The sequence below is a fragment of the Marmota monax genome, unplaced genomic scaffold, assembly GCF_021218885.2.
Source record: "Marmota monax isolate L192 unplaced genomic scaffold, Marmota_monax_Labrador192_F-V1.1 WCK01_AAM20220418_F8-fsc00041, whole genome shotgun sequence".
Taxonomy (NCBI): domain Eukaryota; kingdom Metazoa; phylum Chordata; class Mammalia; order Rodentia; family Sciuridae; genus Marmota; species Marmota monax.
Genome location: NW_026695238.1, coordinates 2,873,453 through 2,890,621, shown reverse-complemented (window position 1 = coordinate 2,890,621; position 17,169 = coordinate 2,873,453). Strand labels below are relative to the sequence as shown.

The following is a 17,169-nucleotide window of genomic DNA, read 5'->3' as shown; positions in this document are numbered from 1 at the left end:
TCATTGGCATAGGACTAAGAAAGCCGATTTCACATCAAGATTATAAGAAACTTCCTTCTGTGATTTCTGTGTTACTTTGTGGTTCAGTCTTTTTCTTTAAAATTGCATTTTCTGCTTACTTAATTTTTTTCTTTTGGTAGTGGGGATTGAACTCAGGGGGAATTTACCACTGAACTGCAGTCCCAGCCCTTTTTATTTTTTATTTTGAGACCATGTTGCTTGCTGTGGTTGGCCTGGAACTTTCCATCCTCCTGCTCCAGCTTCCTGAGTTGGTGGGATCACAGGCGTGCCTGACCACACCCCACTGACATCTTAGTTTTGAAACAAGACCACTCACTATTACTACTCCTAATCCCGTTTAAGTCTCATGATTAAGCAGACCTGCCAATCATCTCCGTCTCCCTAGAAGTGATGGTGCTATGTGCCATGTGGCTCAGGGAAAGACCTTGATCCATTACTTCCATCCTGAGAATTTAGAACAATGGTCCCAGAGATAGAGACAGAACTGGTTTTGCTATTGCAAAGTGAGCCACTGGTCAAAATGAGGTGGTTATATGTGGTATGTGACAAAACTGTTCTAATCATTATTTTAACATGTGTTAGAATAAATGAAACACCAGGAAAGTAGGTGAAAAAGAAGATGAAAATAGGTATTCAAGAACATTGTTAGTGAGCTTCCATTACTGTAACAAAATGCCTGAGAAAGTTAACTTCCAATGTGAAAAGACTTGTTTTGGCTCACGGTTTTAGAGATTCCAGTTTGTGGCTGAATGACCCTGTTGCTTTGGACCTGATAAGGCACCATGACAAGAGCCTGTGGCCTAGCAGTCACTTACCTCCTTGGCCCTGAAGCAAAGAGGAAGAGGAAGCACAACCCAATGATGAAAGGATCTCCCGCTGGGTCCCCTCTAAGGTTCCACCACCTCCCAATAGCGTCGCCCTGGGGACCAAGCCTCTAAGGCACAGGCCTTTGGGGACACTTATTTGAACCAAAGCATTTATTGTACTTGAGGAGACATGGTTAAAATGCTAAAGATGGTTTGAGGATGATTAGAGTTTGGAAAACCCCAAATTAGATGAGAGAATTATCAGTGAAGACGGCCCTCAGATGTAAGTAACCAGAACCGAACTCACAGTAGCTTAAAAACACAGGAGTGAGTTTTTTTTTTTTTTTCCCCTGACTGATCTCTTCATGACTCTTTTGCCCTTTTCCTCATGGTTCCATGGTGGTTGCTGTGGCTCTAGCAATCACCACTGAAAAGAAGAATAAGGAAGAGGTGGTTCCAAGCAATGACTTTCTTTTTTTTTTTGTTAGGAAAAAGGAAGAGCTTTCCTAGAGTTCCCAGCAGTCTTCTTTTTAAAATACCTTTATTTAATTTATTTTTATGTGGTGCTAGGCAAGTGCTCTACCACTGAGCCACAACCCCAGCCCCCCAGCAGTCTTCTTAAGACTCATTGGCCAGAACTAATAGACATGTGCAGCACTAGGTGTAAAGGATGCTGGGAAAGTGGGCAATAGTTCACCATAACTGGCTTGGGCCATCTTTATCCCACTGAGGTCCTATTAGTGAGGATGGAAGAGGAAGGGGTAGTGGATAAACTGCTGTGTCTGCCACGTGGAAATGTGTGGACCCGCAGGGAGAAGCATGGATGGGAGACCATATGGCCCCAAGTGAATGTCACAGTGGGAGTCGCGTCAGACATCCGGCTCCCATCCGCAGGGACGACTGTACTCTAGTGCCTGTTTTCGCAGGGTGGTGGAATCGCCTGTATCATTCCACCAGCTCTCCTTTGACTTGAGCCTGTGAGACTGGGTTCTGCTCTTTATAACCCGGGCAGAGTCTTGGACTCATCTTGAAGTTGGCTTTCTCATTGCTTTTATTAGTATCCTTGATTTACAAAAGGGAGATAGAGGCTCCCAGAGGTCCAGGCAGTGGCCCCAAGTCAATTGACTGTGACCTTGGTTTTCTCATAGCTGGTGTGTGCTTCGTGCTGTCTTTAAAAGGGAAGTGTTTGTTCCTTAAATAGCACCAAGAGGACAAAGGAATAAATACAAGAGAGATTGAATTTCCTCTGGGGCCTGTCAATGTCGCCTATTGGCTCTGTCCCTGGATTAAGTCAGAGGGCAGGAGGCAGCTTGTCTCTGTCTCTGGCATCTGGGGTTTGGAGATCTGGGGAATGTTTAGTTTTCTGCTATTTGTCTATTTCCAGACTTTATGATCTAATTTATTGTCCTGACTTAAATAACTTAATAGGGTTGGAAGATGGGCGACATTCAAGTCACAGATGTGTGTGAGAAGCAGGAGAGAAAACGAGTACGTTTGGGAGCCGTGGCCCTCTGCCCTTCCCAGGCCAGAGTCTCCTTCAATGACCTCAGCCACCCATGGTTTTACCACCACCCAGACAGGGCTGGCCCTCGGCTCTGTGAGAGCCACTGTTCAGATGACCTCCTGGTTGAGCAGAAGTCACTGTCCCCTCCCCCTGACTGTCTCTCCTGTGTTGCCCTCTTGGTGAGTGGTCCAGCCATTCGGCAGGCCTGCTCCCCTGGGCCTGCCAGCCTCTCACCACATGATGCAGATCCTTCCCCCAGTCACACCTGTCACATGCCCCCTCCACTCTCCCCGAATGCCGAAGGCTGTAGCTCAGGCCAGAGGGCAGGGGCTGCAATCTTGTGCTTGCAGGGCTCCTCAGTTCTGGAAAACAGGCTGCTCTTGGATCACAGAGCTCCCAGGCCCTTCTCACCACAGGTCTGGGATCTGAAGTGCCCCTGGCAGTTCACCTGAGCTGTAGACAGCACTGGTCCCTTACTGGCCTCCCTGCCTCAGGTCTTCTGTCAATCCCGCCCCTCTCTGCTGTAGAAGTATTCCTAAAATGTGCCAGGGGCTTTTGATCAGCTGCACAAAGCCCAAATTCTGTAGCATGGCCAATAGGGTGTGATTTGGTTCCTCCCTCCGTCTCCAGTGCATCCGCTTTCCTTGGTTTTCATAATTCAAGTCTGTTACCAGTGAGGAGCCCGTTGTTCTTTCATTGCTCATAACTTTTCACGTGCTGTTCTTTCTGACTAGAGAACCCTCCTTCTCCAGGTCTACATGGGAAGCTCCTATCCACCCTGCAAGACCCAACTCCAGTGTTCCCCTTGTTTGGGGGCTTTTCCTTGCTGCCCTGTAGAGAGCATATGTTTATTATTGCAGTTGCTCCATTGGCTTCTCTGTGGCAGGGACTCTGCTCAGTTCAGAGATGCGTATAGTATTTGTCATAGTAGGTGCTCATTAGGCATGATGGTTAAAGATAGCTTTTCTTAAGCGAGAGGAAATTGAATGAAAATAAATAGGGCAATTTCCAGGAACATGAGTTCCTAACCTTTCCCTGAGTCTGAACTTTAGAGCTTCCCGCCCCACTTTCTTTTGTGATATTAAGGAGCGAACTCAGGGCCTCATGCCTGCTAAGCACATGCTCTACCACTGAGCTATATTCCCAGCCAATCTCAAGTTTTTTCCTGTAAAAATCAGTCATCATTTTATCTGTTTACATATACAAAGCCAATCAATTAAATTGTGTAATAATAGCACCATTGCCTGGTCCCCACTCTGTGCCAGGAACTTTGCATTCACCATATTACTTCAAGCAGATGAGGAAACCGAGGCTCAGAGGTGAATCCATTTGTGCAAGGTCACAAAGCGGGAAAGCAGTGGGATCAGGACTGGGATATTATGATGTACTTATTTTGGTTTTCATCCATAGTTCAGGGCCCTGCACTCCTTCCCCTAGGCAGGCTGTACAGACTGCTCTTCCCCATGGTGGGTCATGGGGTCATCTTCCCCTGCCTTTTTGTCCTGGAGCTGGCCATAATGAAATTCTCTGACCTGCCTTTCAGATAGCAGGTCATAAGACCTGCTCATCCCAGAGGCCCTGCCCCACAGCCTGGAGGGAGGAATGTTGCAGAGGAGGTCAAGATGAATCTGAACAGACAGGCCCAGCTGGGTCCCCACCTGTCTGTAAGCCATCAGCCTGTGCAATAAAGTCTCCATAAACATCCCAAAGGATGAAGCTTGGAGTTTCCGGATGGTGGAACACATGGAAGTTTCTGGAAACGGCAGGGAAGCTCTCCACTCCTCCCCCATACTTTATGCATTTCTCTCTCTTTTTCCTGAGGTGCAAGGGTTTCAACCAGGGCCCTTCACTTAAGAGTATCCCTGAGTTCTACAAGTTGCTCAAGAAAATTAATCAAGCCCAGGGAGGGGGTTGTATGATCCCTGACGTACAGCTAGTCTTTCGGAAATATAGGTAAAGACCTGAAGCTTGTGATTGGGATTCAAAGTGTGTGTGTGTGTGTGTGTGTGTGTGTGTGTGTGTGGTGGGTCAGGGGCAGAGCTGGTGACTGAGCCCTCAACCTGTGGGATCCAACGTTGTCTCTGGGTAGACAGTGTCAGAACTGAACTGGAGTAGAGGTAGTGGGGACGACTGTTTGCTTGCTCTCTGACGGGGAGAAACCCTCACACATCTGGTCCGAGCAATAATCTGTGCAGTAAGAGAAACAGTCTGAGTTTGAGTTTGGGTCCCCACCCCGCCATGTACAATGTCATCCTACCTCTTCCAGAGATTCAGTTGAAAATTGTTAGGACATGTAGTACGTGTCTAGGATAAAGACATCCTGCTCTAAGGTGTGCAAGTATTCTACCACCTGAAGTATATCCCCAGCTCTACAAATCTTCTTCTTTTTTTCTTTTTTGTACCAGGGATTGAACCCAGAGGTGCTTAACCGCTGAGCCACATCCCTTTTTATTTTTTTATTTTGAGACATGGTCTGGCCAAGTTGCTTAGGGCCTCATTAAATTGCTGCAGCTAGCTTTGAACATGAAATCCTCCTGCCTCAGCCTCCTGAATTCCTGGGATTACAGGCCTGTGTCACCATGCCTACCAGCCCTGCACATCTTAAATGTATTGTCTCAAGGTTTTGCCAAATATATGATCCTGTACAATCCCAACCTCCATAAATTCAGAAAACATTACCATCTTTCCTAAAAATCACTTCGTCCACCCCTCTTATCTGTAGCCAATGTAGGTTCAATGTAAACAGCTCATGTTTTCATTTCCCAAATTTCTGTTATAAGAAAACTCTTAGCTGCAGCCAAGTGAGCATTTCCCCAAACTGCTATCTAACCTTGCTTCTGGAAATTGCAGGAACTTGTCCCAGGACCTACTCCTCTTTCTGGCTAGTGTTCTATGATGGCTCAAAAACCACCCCTCACTTTTTTGCAGCTCTGGGGATGGAACCCCCAGCCCTCAGTAACCGCCTTCATTTCAGAGATGCCTCTGTCTGTAGAGTCTGGGTTTAACACTGGCTTCCCCTTACCTCCCTCTCTGCCCTGTCTGCCCGCTGCACAAAGTGCCTCTCCACCTTCCTAGGCACTAAAGGAACTTAGCCTGTAGGTTTTCATTTTACCCTGGCAGTGATTCTTGACACCCACTGAATGGCCCTGAGGTCATCCCCTTTATCTTTCACTTAAAATAAGACTTTGGGCTGGGGATGTAGCTCAGTGGTGATGCAAGTGCTTAGCATGCTCAAGGTCCTGGGTTTAAGCCCCAGCACCACATTAAAACATATAAGACTTTTGATGTGTACTTTAATGTACATATATCCAGCCTCCTGCTGGAATGGCTTCTTCCAATCCTGACGCCACAGTCCTGATTCAGCCTGCAGATGAATTTCTTTGACTTCAAGGGATTATGTCTTTGTGCATTAATTTTTTTTTTTTTTGGTACTAAGAATTAAAGCCAGGGGTGCCTAGCCACTGAGCCACATCCCCAGCCCCTTTTCATACTTTATTTAGAGACAGGGTCTTGCTGAATTCCTTAAGGCCTCGCTAAATTGCTGAGGCTGGCTTTGAACTCTTGATCCTCCTGCCTCAGCCTCCCGAGAGGCCGGGATTATAGACGTGTGCCATCAAGCCTGACTTGTGCATTCATTTCAACTAGAATCGATTTCCAACTTTTAGAAGGACAATCTTGGGACAGACGGTAGTCCATAAGAAGTACCGTTGCTTCTGATTGGTTGGGGTTGTAAGTGGGATTCTTGGCATCTGGGGGGTTGTGGTGGGATATGAGTTGAAGTTTGAACATGCATTCAGGAATGTGCAAGTCTCTGATTGGCTCAGCCAACGGTTGCGGACTAACTCTCCTAATCTCTCCCTTCCTCCATCCCTCAGCCCTTGTGATTTGCTCTTCTCACAGGATGCCCTGATTTGTGGTGGAAGGATGGAGAATGTAGGCAGCTAAGAGACCAGGGGCAGGAAAGAGACAGGACCCAGAGCTGATTGCAGACCAGAGTCTGGGACAGAAGGAATGAAGAGAATGACGTCTCTAAGCCCAGAAAGCTGCTGCCTGAGGCTGGCCGAAGGCCTCTGGCTCTGTGGGTGGAAGTGAAGTCAGCAGCCAGAGGCCGAGGGCTGCAGCAGCTGGAGTTGCAGGCGGGCTGCTCGCTGCCCTAAGACTTCCCACCACCTTGCTTAAGTTACCACTTTGCATCTTAAAATAAATGCTTTTACATTTAAAATGTACAATGGGAACTATTGCACTTGTTTCAAAAAATATTAAAAGCTATTAATGAAAAGTTTCCTTCCCACCTGTCTCCCATCTGCCCAGTTCCACCCCCATAACCATCCATGGGGTTTATTTTTGCTGCAACCAAGGACACTACTTTGGCGGCTGAGTCCTGTCAGACAGAATGTTGGCTGTGCCGGTGGAGCCCCCAGGGTAGAGTATGGGACGGTCGGGTGCATGGAAGAGAAAATAATCGGGCCTGTATCAAAGACAGATAAAAGTTTGTTAGAACTTACTGGAACATTGCTTCCTGAGTAGGTATCAGAGTACTAATAGAGTGACATAGTATTTACTGTGAATTGAATATTTGTATCACCCTCCCCCCAATTAATTCATATGTCAAGGCCCTAAATTCTCCAACCTACCCCAATGAGCTGGTGTTTGGATGTTGGGCCTTTACGAGGTAATTAGGGTTAGATGAGGTCATGGGGGGGGCATGATGGGATTAGGGTCCTTAGAAGAACAGACCAGAGCACCCCCCACTCCCCCATGTGGACACACCGAGAAGGCAGAGCTCTGCGAGCCAGGAAGGCCCCTTCCCAGAACCTGGCCAGGCTGACCCCCTCATCCTAGCACTTCTAGGCCCCAGAGCTGCAGGAAATAATCTTCTCTTCTCAAGCCCCGCAGTGTAGTTAGCCTGAGCGTTCTTGAAGAAGTGAGCTGTAAGGATACTGAAAAGATTTTTAGTTCTTTGAAACTCGTGTTCTGAACCTGGTCTAGTGGAGCATGCCTGTCATCCCAGTGACACGGAGGCCGAAGCAGGAGAACCACAAGTTTGAGGCCAGCCTTAGCGACCTAGTAAGACCCTGTCTCAGAATATATGTGTGTGTGTGTGTGTGTGTGTGTATTTAAAGGTCTGAGCTGGGCATGGTGGTGCAGGCCTGTAATCCCAGGGGTTCAGGAATCTGAGGCAGGAAGATCACAAGTTCAAAGCCAGCCTCAGCTAAGGTGAGGTGCTAAGCAACTCAGTGACACCCTGACTCTAAATAAAATACGAAATAGGGCTGGGGATGTGGTTTACTGGTCAAGTGCCCCTGGGTTCAATCCCCAGTGCCACAAAGCAAAACCAAAAATCTTCCATTCTGTGTGCCTTTTAACCACTTGCCTGAGAGTAAATGTGCTGCATTTGAAAATGTGTGGTAACTTAGAAGATGAGAATCTTCTGGAAGATAGATCTGTGGGGCTAGAAAAGGGCATTGGCCCAGGGACAGGAATGGTAAATACTCTAATCCCGTGACAACCTGAGTAATTTGTGAGCCCATGGGTGATATAGTTCAGTTGCTCAATTAAACTCAGCTGGAATTCTGGCTGTTGCTGTATTCTCATTGGGAGCACTTCTCTGAGAGAGATTTCCGGGTGAATTAATCTGCTCTGCCTCTCCAGTTTTTTGGTTCGCTTTGAGGACAATGCTGCCCTCTCCTGGACTAGTCCGCCAACCACAGCCCCTGGCCTCCAGGAGTAGATTCTTCTTTTCCCCTTGCTTGGTATCGGGTGTTGCAGGAAAAAGCTCTGCATTGCTAGGTTGTTTCTTAGGGCTCTGTGGGCTGAGTTTTCCTTCCTGTGTGATTTCCCAGAGAATGGAGGTGAGAGAAAAACGGACAAGTCACCCGGGGTAGGGGTGGGGGGAGGTCTCCCAGACTCAAACAGAATCCATACTTTTTTCTTCTGCAACCACTATATATATATAAAATTTATTTATTTATTTTTATTTTTCCTGAGACAGGGTTGTTATTTATTTTTCCTGAGACAGGCAGCCCAGGAACTTGTGATCCTCCTGCCTCAGCCTCCTGAGTAGCTGGGATTGTGGTGTGCACCCAACTTGCAACAATTTTTATTGTACCTGCCAGTTGTCAAGTTGTCTCCTAGGTATTTGGAATATAGTAATAAAAATGGTTAAGGATCTGGTCTTCCTGATGCTTATAGTTGCTCTAAGAGAGAGAGGAGAGCAAGCAGCAGACCATGTGTTAACCAATGAAGTATGTCATTTTTGGGGAAGTGATAGGTGCTGTGGGAAAAGACATTTAAAATGGAGCAGGGTAGGGGACATCAGGTAGGCCAGGGGAGGTGCAGTTGTAAGCGGGTGGACAGGGTGAGCCTCAGGGAGAAGGTAGCGTGCAGCAAGCACTTGGGCAGTGAGCAAGTAGCCTGCAGGGTATCTAAGGAAGAGCTTTTGGAACAGAGCACAGATAACAGATAGTCGCCATGCCCAGGTAAGAGAAGAGCCATAAAGGGGCCAACTGGGGGGGATATTGCCAGGGGATATTCTGAGCTGAATGGTGTCCCTTCCCCTCAAAGTCACATGTTGAAGTCCTAAACCCAGAACATCTGAACGTGACCTTATTTGGAATTAGGGTCTCTGTAGATGTACCTAGTTAAGATGAGGACATTAGAGAGAGCCCTAATCCTATAGGAATGGTGTCCTTATAGGAAGGGGAAATTGGGACGTAGACAGATGTCCACAGGGGAATGCACCAGGGATATGAGGGCAGAGACTGAATGATGCTCTACAGTTCCAGGAATGCTACTGTTGCCAGCAAACCATGAGAGTGGGTTTGCTGGAACAGTTGTGATTGTCCCTCACAGTCCTCAGAAGAAGTCAACTCTGCTGACACCTTGATCTTGGACTTCTAGCCTCCAAACAGTGAGAGAATAAGTTTCTGTTGTTTAAGCCACTCAGTCTGTGGTACTTTGTTATAGCAGCTCTAGCAAGCAAATACAGATGGATAATGAGATGGGATGGGGTAGTGTGGGGGAGGTGGCTTAAAGGCCATTTAAGGACCTCAGCTCTTATCAGATTCACTTTCTTAATGGAGTGGAATTTATTCCAAAAATTCAAGCATCCATTCAATATTAAAAATCATTAGTAGTTGGGCGTGGTGGCATGTGCCTGTTATCCCAGTAGCATGGGATGCTGAGGCAGGGGGATCACAAATTCAAAGCGAGCCTCAGCAATTTAGTGAGGCCCTAAGCAACTTAATGAGACCCTGTCTCAACATTAAAATCAAACAAGGCTGGGGATGTAGCTCAGGAGTTAAGTGTCTCTGGGTTCAATCCTTGGTTAAAAAAAAAAGATAAAGAAAACCATTAGTATACATGCTAGTATATCTAAGAAGGAAAAATGTCACATGGACTATTTTCATAAGCTTTGACAAGATTTAAATGCTCTTCTTGATTTAAAAAAATCAACCTGCCAGGTATGGTGGCTCATGTCTGTAATATCAGCTACTAGGAAGATGGAGGCAGGAAAATTGCGAGTTTGAGGCCAGCATCAGCAATTAAGTGAGAACCTATCTTAAAATAAGAAATACAAGGGGCTGAGGATTAAGTTCAGTGGTATAGTGCCTCTGGGTTCAATCTCCAGTAGCAAAAATAGAAAAAGCAAGCAACGAATCAAAAGGACTATAAAACGAACAAAAACCCAACTCCAATAATATAGATGGCAAGTTTTAAAACCACTAAACTCCAGATTTTAGTTGGTTTTGCCCAGTTTTTCCATGTGTTTCACTTTCTGTTCCAGAATCCAACCCAGGGTGCCCACCTAACATTCAGTTGTTGGGTTCCCCCAATTTCTTGTGGCCTATAATAATTTCACTCAGTCTTTTCTTGTTTTTCAAGATCTTCAGCATCTTCAGAAACACCTGGCCAGATGTCTGGTAGGATGTCCCTGTTATAATTTAGATAGAAGGGTTTCCCAGAAGCTCCCGTGTGAGGTTATGCAAGAGCATTCAGAGTAAAATGAATGATTTTACATCTCTCATGATGATGTAACCTCATCAGTGGGTTAATCCACTGATACGGATGAACTGGCTGGTAACCGCAGGCAGGTCGGGTGTGGCTGGGGGAGGTGGGTCACTGGGGAGGTGCCTTTGGGGTTCATATTCTGCCCCTTGTGAGTGGAGCTCTCTGTTTCCTTGTTGCCTGTCCTGAGCTGTTTTTCTCTGCCATGCCCTTCTTCCAGGATGCTCTGCCACACCTCAAGCCCCGAGCTAGGGAGTGGCCCACCATGGGCTGAACCTCTGAAACCCTGAGCCCAAATAAACTTTTCCTCCTCTAAATTATTCTTGTCAGGTCTGCAGGTCGCAGTAATGAAGAAGCTGACTAAAACATCCCCAAATCTGGCTTCAGGTGATGTTTTCCTCACAATTACACTAAAGTTTTAGAGCAAATTCTGCAGAGGTAAGGTGCCCTTCTTGTCACATCATGTCAGAGGTACCTGAAATCCACACAGCACCCTGCTGAAGCTAGCTCTCCTCACATGGACAAGGGAGTGCCTGCCAGGTTTCCCTGCTGTAATGTTACTTAAAATGTACTTTACAAATTTTAGTTCTAGCAAGAATCAGAGAAGAGAAATAATAGGCATTTGAATTGGCAAGGAGGGAGTCAAACTGTCACCGTTTACACATGATATGATCTTATATATAGAAAATCCCAAGGTTTCACCAAAAAGCTATTAGAACTGAAAAATGAACTCAGCCAAGTTGCAGGATCAATACCCCCAAATCAGTAGTGCTTCTATGCACAATAATGAATTCCCGGAAAAAGACATAACAATGACATTCCATGTGTAATAGCTACAAAAAATCAAAACACCTAGAAACAAATTTAATCAAAGAGGAAAAAGGTCTCTGCAACACAAATCTGATGAAAGAAATTGAAGAGGACACAGAAAATTGGAAAAATATTTCATGTTCATGGATTGGAATAATTGATTTTGTTAAAAGATCCATGCTATCCAAAGCAACCTACAGATTCAATGCAATCCCTATCAAAATACCAGTGACATTATTCACAGAAGTTGAAAAAAAAAATCCTTGGGTTCACAGGGAACCGTAGAAGACTCTAATAGCTAAAAGAATGAAGTGGGAGGCATTACACTACTTGACTTCAAAACATACTATAAGCCAGGCATGGTGGTGCACACCTTAATTCCAGCTACTTGGGAGACTGAGGCAGGAAGATCACAAGTTCAAGGCCAGCCTGAACATCTTAGTGAAACACTTTTTCAAAATAAAAGGGAGCTGGGTATGGAACTCCGTGGTAGAGCACTTGTCTAGCATGGGCTAGGTCTGAGTTCAATCCCCAGCACCGCAAAACAAACAAAACAAAAACAAAAGCAAAAAGCATACTATGAAGCTATAGTAGTCAAAAGAGCAAGATATTGACACAAGAACAGACATATAGACCAATGGAACAGAATAGAGAGGCACAGGGAGACCCACACACCTATAGTCGATAGATCCTGCTGAGAACACACATTGGGGAAAAGACGTTCTCTTTGATAAATGGTGTTGGGAACATCAGATATCCACATGCAGAAGAATGAAACTATGTCCCTATCTCTCACCAGTTACCAAAACCAACTCAAAATGGATTAAAGACATCAATGTTAAGAGTGGAAACCATGAAACTACTAGAAGAAAGCACAGGGGAAACAATTTAGGACATTGGAATGGGCAAGAGCTTTTTTGGACAAGACTCCACACCCACAGGAAACAAAAGCAAAAAACAGACGTGGGATTTCATCAAACCAAAATCTTCTGCATAGCAAAGGGAAAAACCAACAAAGCAAAGAGACAAACTACAGAGTGGAAAAAAATATTTGCAAACTGTACGTTTGATGAGAGATTAATATCCAGAATAAATAAAGAACTAACACACACACACACACACACACACACCCTCAAAAGAGAATAAACCAAATACCCAGTTAGAAGTGGGCAATAGACCTAAATAGACATTTCTAAAAGCTGAAGCAGGAATGGCTGACAGACAAATGAAAAAATGCTCAGCATCACCAGTCATGGCAGAATTGCAAATCAAAACCACAATGAGATATTATCTCACTCCAGTTAGAATGGCAATTAGCAGAAAGACAAAAGATAATAAGTGTGGGCGAGGATGTGGAGAAAAGGGAACATGGCACCTGGTGATGGGAATGTAAATTAGTGTAGCCATCACTAACAGCATGGCAGTTCCTGGAAAAATTAAAAATAGAACTTCCATATGAGCCAGCAATCCCATTACTGGGATGGTACAGAAAGGAAGTGAAATGGGCATGTTGAAGAGACATCTGTACTCACATGTGCACGCTGCAGTATTTCTGGTAGCCAAGAAATGGAGACAATGTTACGGTCCACCAGTGGATGAATGGACAAAGAAAATATGATACTTAGACACCAGGGAATATACTTAGCCCCAAGAGGAGTGAAATGACAAGGTGGGTGACACTGGAGAACATGATATTAAGTGAAATAAGGCAGGCACAGGAAGACAAAGACCACATGATCCCGCTCATATTGCATGTCAAGTTGATCTCATAGAAATGGAGAGTAACATGGTGGTTACCAGAGGCTGGAGAATTAGTGGGGGCAGAGGAGGTCAGTGGGAACTAAGTTATAGTAAGACAGCATGACAAAGGACTTCTGAAATGCCATCGTATGTAGCAGAGTGACTATAGATAAAGATTGTGTGCTGAGTGTTCCCAAAAACCTGGAAGAAAGGATTTTGAACATGTACACCACAAATAAAGGACACATGGTTGGGCGTGGTGATGCAGACCTGTAATTCTAGCGATCAGGGAGGCTGGGGCAGGAGGATCACAAGTTTGAGGTCAACCTGGACTACTCAGAGACAACCCATCTCAAAATAAAAAGTGCTCGGAATGTAGCTCAGTGGTAGAGCATCTGTGGGTTCAATCCCCAGTATCCAGTCCTCAAAAAGATAAAGGTTTGAGGAGGTAGATGTGCTTTCCTTGATTTAAACATTACATGTATTCATGTTTAAAGACATTCCATGGTGGCCCATAAATGTGTACTATTTCTGTGTTAATTAAAAACAAATTAAAAAAATTAAAGTGGAATTGATGATTTGGAGATACTGAAGGGTAGGGAGGAGTGAGAGAGAGAGTGGAAGGATGCCTCTGGCCACATGTTGGGGACAGACTGCAGAAGAGAAAGGGCAATATGCATGTATGACTACTCGACCTGGGTAACTCTACATCGGGTACCCCCAGATGAATGAGAAGTTGAACCCCATTTATGTATGATGTGTCAAAATGCATTCTACTGTCATGCATGACTAATTAGAACAAATTAAAAAATATTTAAAAAAAAAAGGAAGAGGAAGGACAGAAGCAGGGGTGATGGAGAGGTTGTTTCTGTGATCTTGATGAGAAGGGATGGTGACAGGGGTCAAGGCCATGACAGAAGAGCTGGGAGAAAATAGGAGAAGGATTTATTTGGGGGAGACCCCATAGCATTTTCAGGTGGGTTGAACGCTGGGTTTAAGAGGTGGAGAGTCTGTGAATGTTGGCGTTTAGGAGGAAGGAGTTGCATTAACTGAGCTAAAATGAAAATCCCATTTTGCCATTTAGCTCTGTGCCCCTCCTTCGATATTCAATGTATGTAATAAATATTTATCTAGTATAAGGGCTGGCTGCATACTTTGTGGGACCCACTGCAGAAAGAAAACATGGGTCCCTTGTTCAAAAGGCAGGAAGAAAGCTCTTTCCTTTCTTCCGTGGTCTTTCTCCTAACCAGACTCGATGTTTTTTATTTGCTAGTTAGTGGTGCATTCCCCCGGGCACCGGCACACTCACAGGAAAGTGCAGAGGGTCTCGGGTGCTCCTGCCCTGACGTTGACCTTCCCAGTGCCTGTGTCAGGGTTGAGGGTTGTCGTGGTCTAGGAGTGGGAGACTGGGAGGCTGAGCCCTCATCCCAGCGAGGCAACAAGAGGACTGCACTGGGAGCAGAGGCTCAGGACAGGGGCATGAGCACCGTCCCATCAGGCTCCGCTTCCAAAACACAAATTCCAAAGTAACATTATTAAGAATTATAAGACATCGACTTCAGAGCATTAAAACCTAGGGTGGGGCTTTACTGAGCCTGGGACCCTGGGAGACTGGGTAGGTCACATGCCCACTCCCTGTGTCACACACTTGGCAAGGCACCGGGAATGCAAACTGGAGTCATGTATTTCTGCCTTGAAGGGAGGGGCAGGGAGACAGGAAGGAATGCTTTGTCCATCACGGTCCCTGACAGGCTGGTGCCAGTTTTGACTGCTTACAGTCTAGTAAGAGAAAAGTGACACAGCCTGAAAAATCAGCCTTAGTGGAGACCTGGGGTGGGAGGCTGGTGGGGAGGAGACTGCAGGGGATTTCACGATTGAGGAGTTAAGAGCCCAAGGGGTAGAGGCTGAATGCTGGATGCACAGGCAAATCTGAGTGTGGCCCCAGGAAGTGGCCATATTGTGCTATTTCTTTGTTTTTTTAGTAAAATAGGTATATATATATTCCTGATTACAATAGTAATGGTCGTTTTTCAAATTAGACAGTATCAAAAGACATAAACAAAAAACCAAATGTCAGTCTCTGAAGACAACCACTGTTAATAGTTGGACTATCTTTCCAATTTTCACCCTGGACGTCCACATACATATATTTGTAATAAATATACAAAATGTTAGATTATAAATTTGGCTCACTAATCTTTTTTCCATTATTATAGTTTTTCCTTTTCTTTTCTTTTTTCTTTTTTTTAGGTTTGTGCTCAGACTGTATTCACAGAGACACGTGGCAGCTTACAATGGACAAAATGAGTAATAAAAATTGGCTTTAAATGTGGAAAATCTAGGGCCCTATAATCCCATGTTACCCTAACACTGGGACCAGGGTGGTCATCACAGTCTGGGAAGGACCAGGGCTGGGACCTGGGGCACAGGCACAGCCTTACCTTGCCCCCTTCACACACAGTTACACACACACACACACACACACACACACGCTCCCCATGGGCACACACAGGGAGGGCGGATTATTGCTGGGCACATGTGTCTGTTGTTATGAAGAGATTCTGGAATGATGGAGGTTTGGCCAGGGACACCCCACACCCTCCTATGGTCTGAGCTGGAGCATTTCTGAAGAGGTGTCTTCAGGACAGGGCCCAGCATAAGAGACAAAGTGCCCTGGGAGCTGGAAGGCAGAGAAAGACCCATCTGGGACAACCTGGGCAGTGGACTGATGGGTCTCATGGTCAGCCCAATCTCTGGTCACACTTTGGCACAGGCCTAGGGGACACTGAAGCCCCAGATCCAGCTCTAACAAGTACTTAGAAGGGATAGTATTGGGTCTGAAATGGTGGTGGCCTGAGCCCAGGACAGTGGGGGCAGGCACAACTGTCATTTGGAGGTTGGTGGTGGCCAGTGCAGTGCTGGGGACTCAAGGGTGTGGCCTGGCCCAGCCTCAGGTGATCTGAGCTGGGTCTGAGAAGCCTTGTTTGGCAGTGACTCCTCTGCCAGCTCCCAGCTCTCCTGACCAGGGCTGGCTGCACAGAGGAGCGGGAGCCAGGGTGCCGGTCTGGGGTGGGAATTAAGAGCACTCTGGTTGTGATAGACACTAGTACAAATACATAAATACAGAAAGCCCCGAGCTCCGGAGAAGAGCTGAAGGGACGCACCTTTGTCCCAGGGACAGCCCAGTCCTTGCCAAACTCAGCCAGGCCAGGGGCTGAGGGGCAGAGGACACTGGGGACAGCTCCGGCTGTGTTCCCCAGGCCATGACTTGAGTGGACAATGGGGAAGACCACTGTGCAAAACTGTAAACAGCGTTCAGAGTAGCTGCTACCGCCAATCGCCGGTGGGGGCCTCGGGCTGGGGACTAGAGGCGGGTGGGGAGTTCTTCCTCACTGTCGCTGCAGTAGTTCCCACAGCAATCCTGGCGTCTCTGCAGCAGTCCTTTCTTGGGGGGTGCAGGCGGCTGGCCTTTCCAGTCCAGGTCTGGAGGAACCGAGCCATCCAGCCCCAAAACATTCAGCTCCTGGAAGCACTCAGTCTCCACCATCTCGTTCCGCCAAGGGATGGGCACACTGCCAGTGGCAAACTTCTGGTAGAAATCCTGGCCGGTGGGCCCCAGCTCCACACCTTTAACTGTGGAGGATTGTTCAATATCCAGAACATCCTTGCAATAAATAGCCTGGGGATCAGGCTTAAAGGGCCGTTCCAGCACGCCAGCTCCCAGCCGCTTCAAGTTCAGTTTCTTGAAAAGGGGGTGCTCCTTCACCTCTCGAGCGCCACCCCCACGACACCCTAGGGGCTCCGCAGGGTCTTTGCAGAGAAGCTGGGAGCAGAGTGAGCAGGCCTCCGGGGGGTTGAAAAGCGCTCAGGATACTCCTCAGGCACTCCCTTCACCAGCCGCTCCACCTCCTCCCGCCTGATCTTCTTTTCCTTTGCTGGAAGGGCGACAGGAGGCAGCCTAATGCCCACCAGTCAGGGCTGCATGTGTACCGCTCGTTCTTTACCACCTCTGGAGCCATGTAGCCCACGGTGCCCACCCGGCCTTTGATGGTCTGGCCTTCTGGTACATGCACAGCCAGTCCCAGGTCAGAGATGCGGATGTGGCCATGGTCATCCAGTAGGATGTTCTCTGGCTTCAGGTCCCTGTACACAATCCGCTCCCGGTGCAGGTCCTCCAGGCCACAGCAGATCTCAGCAGCGGAGAAGACAGCTCGCACTTCAGGAAAGCCAGCCTGGCCCATGTGGTAGATGTGGAACTTGAGGTTGCCTCCATTCATCAGT

The 17,169-nt window shown here is 46.7% G+C and overlaps 1 pseudogene; it reads right to left on the bottom strand.

Moving 5' to 3' along the window:
* Positions 1-15,134: 15,134 nt before the first annotated feature.
* Positions 15,135-17,169, bottom strand: LOC124089685 (G protein-coupled receptor kinase 6-like; annotated as a pseudogene).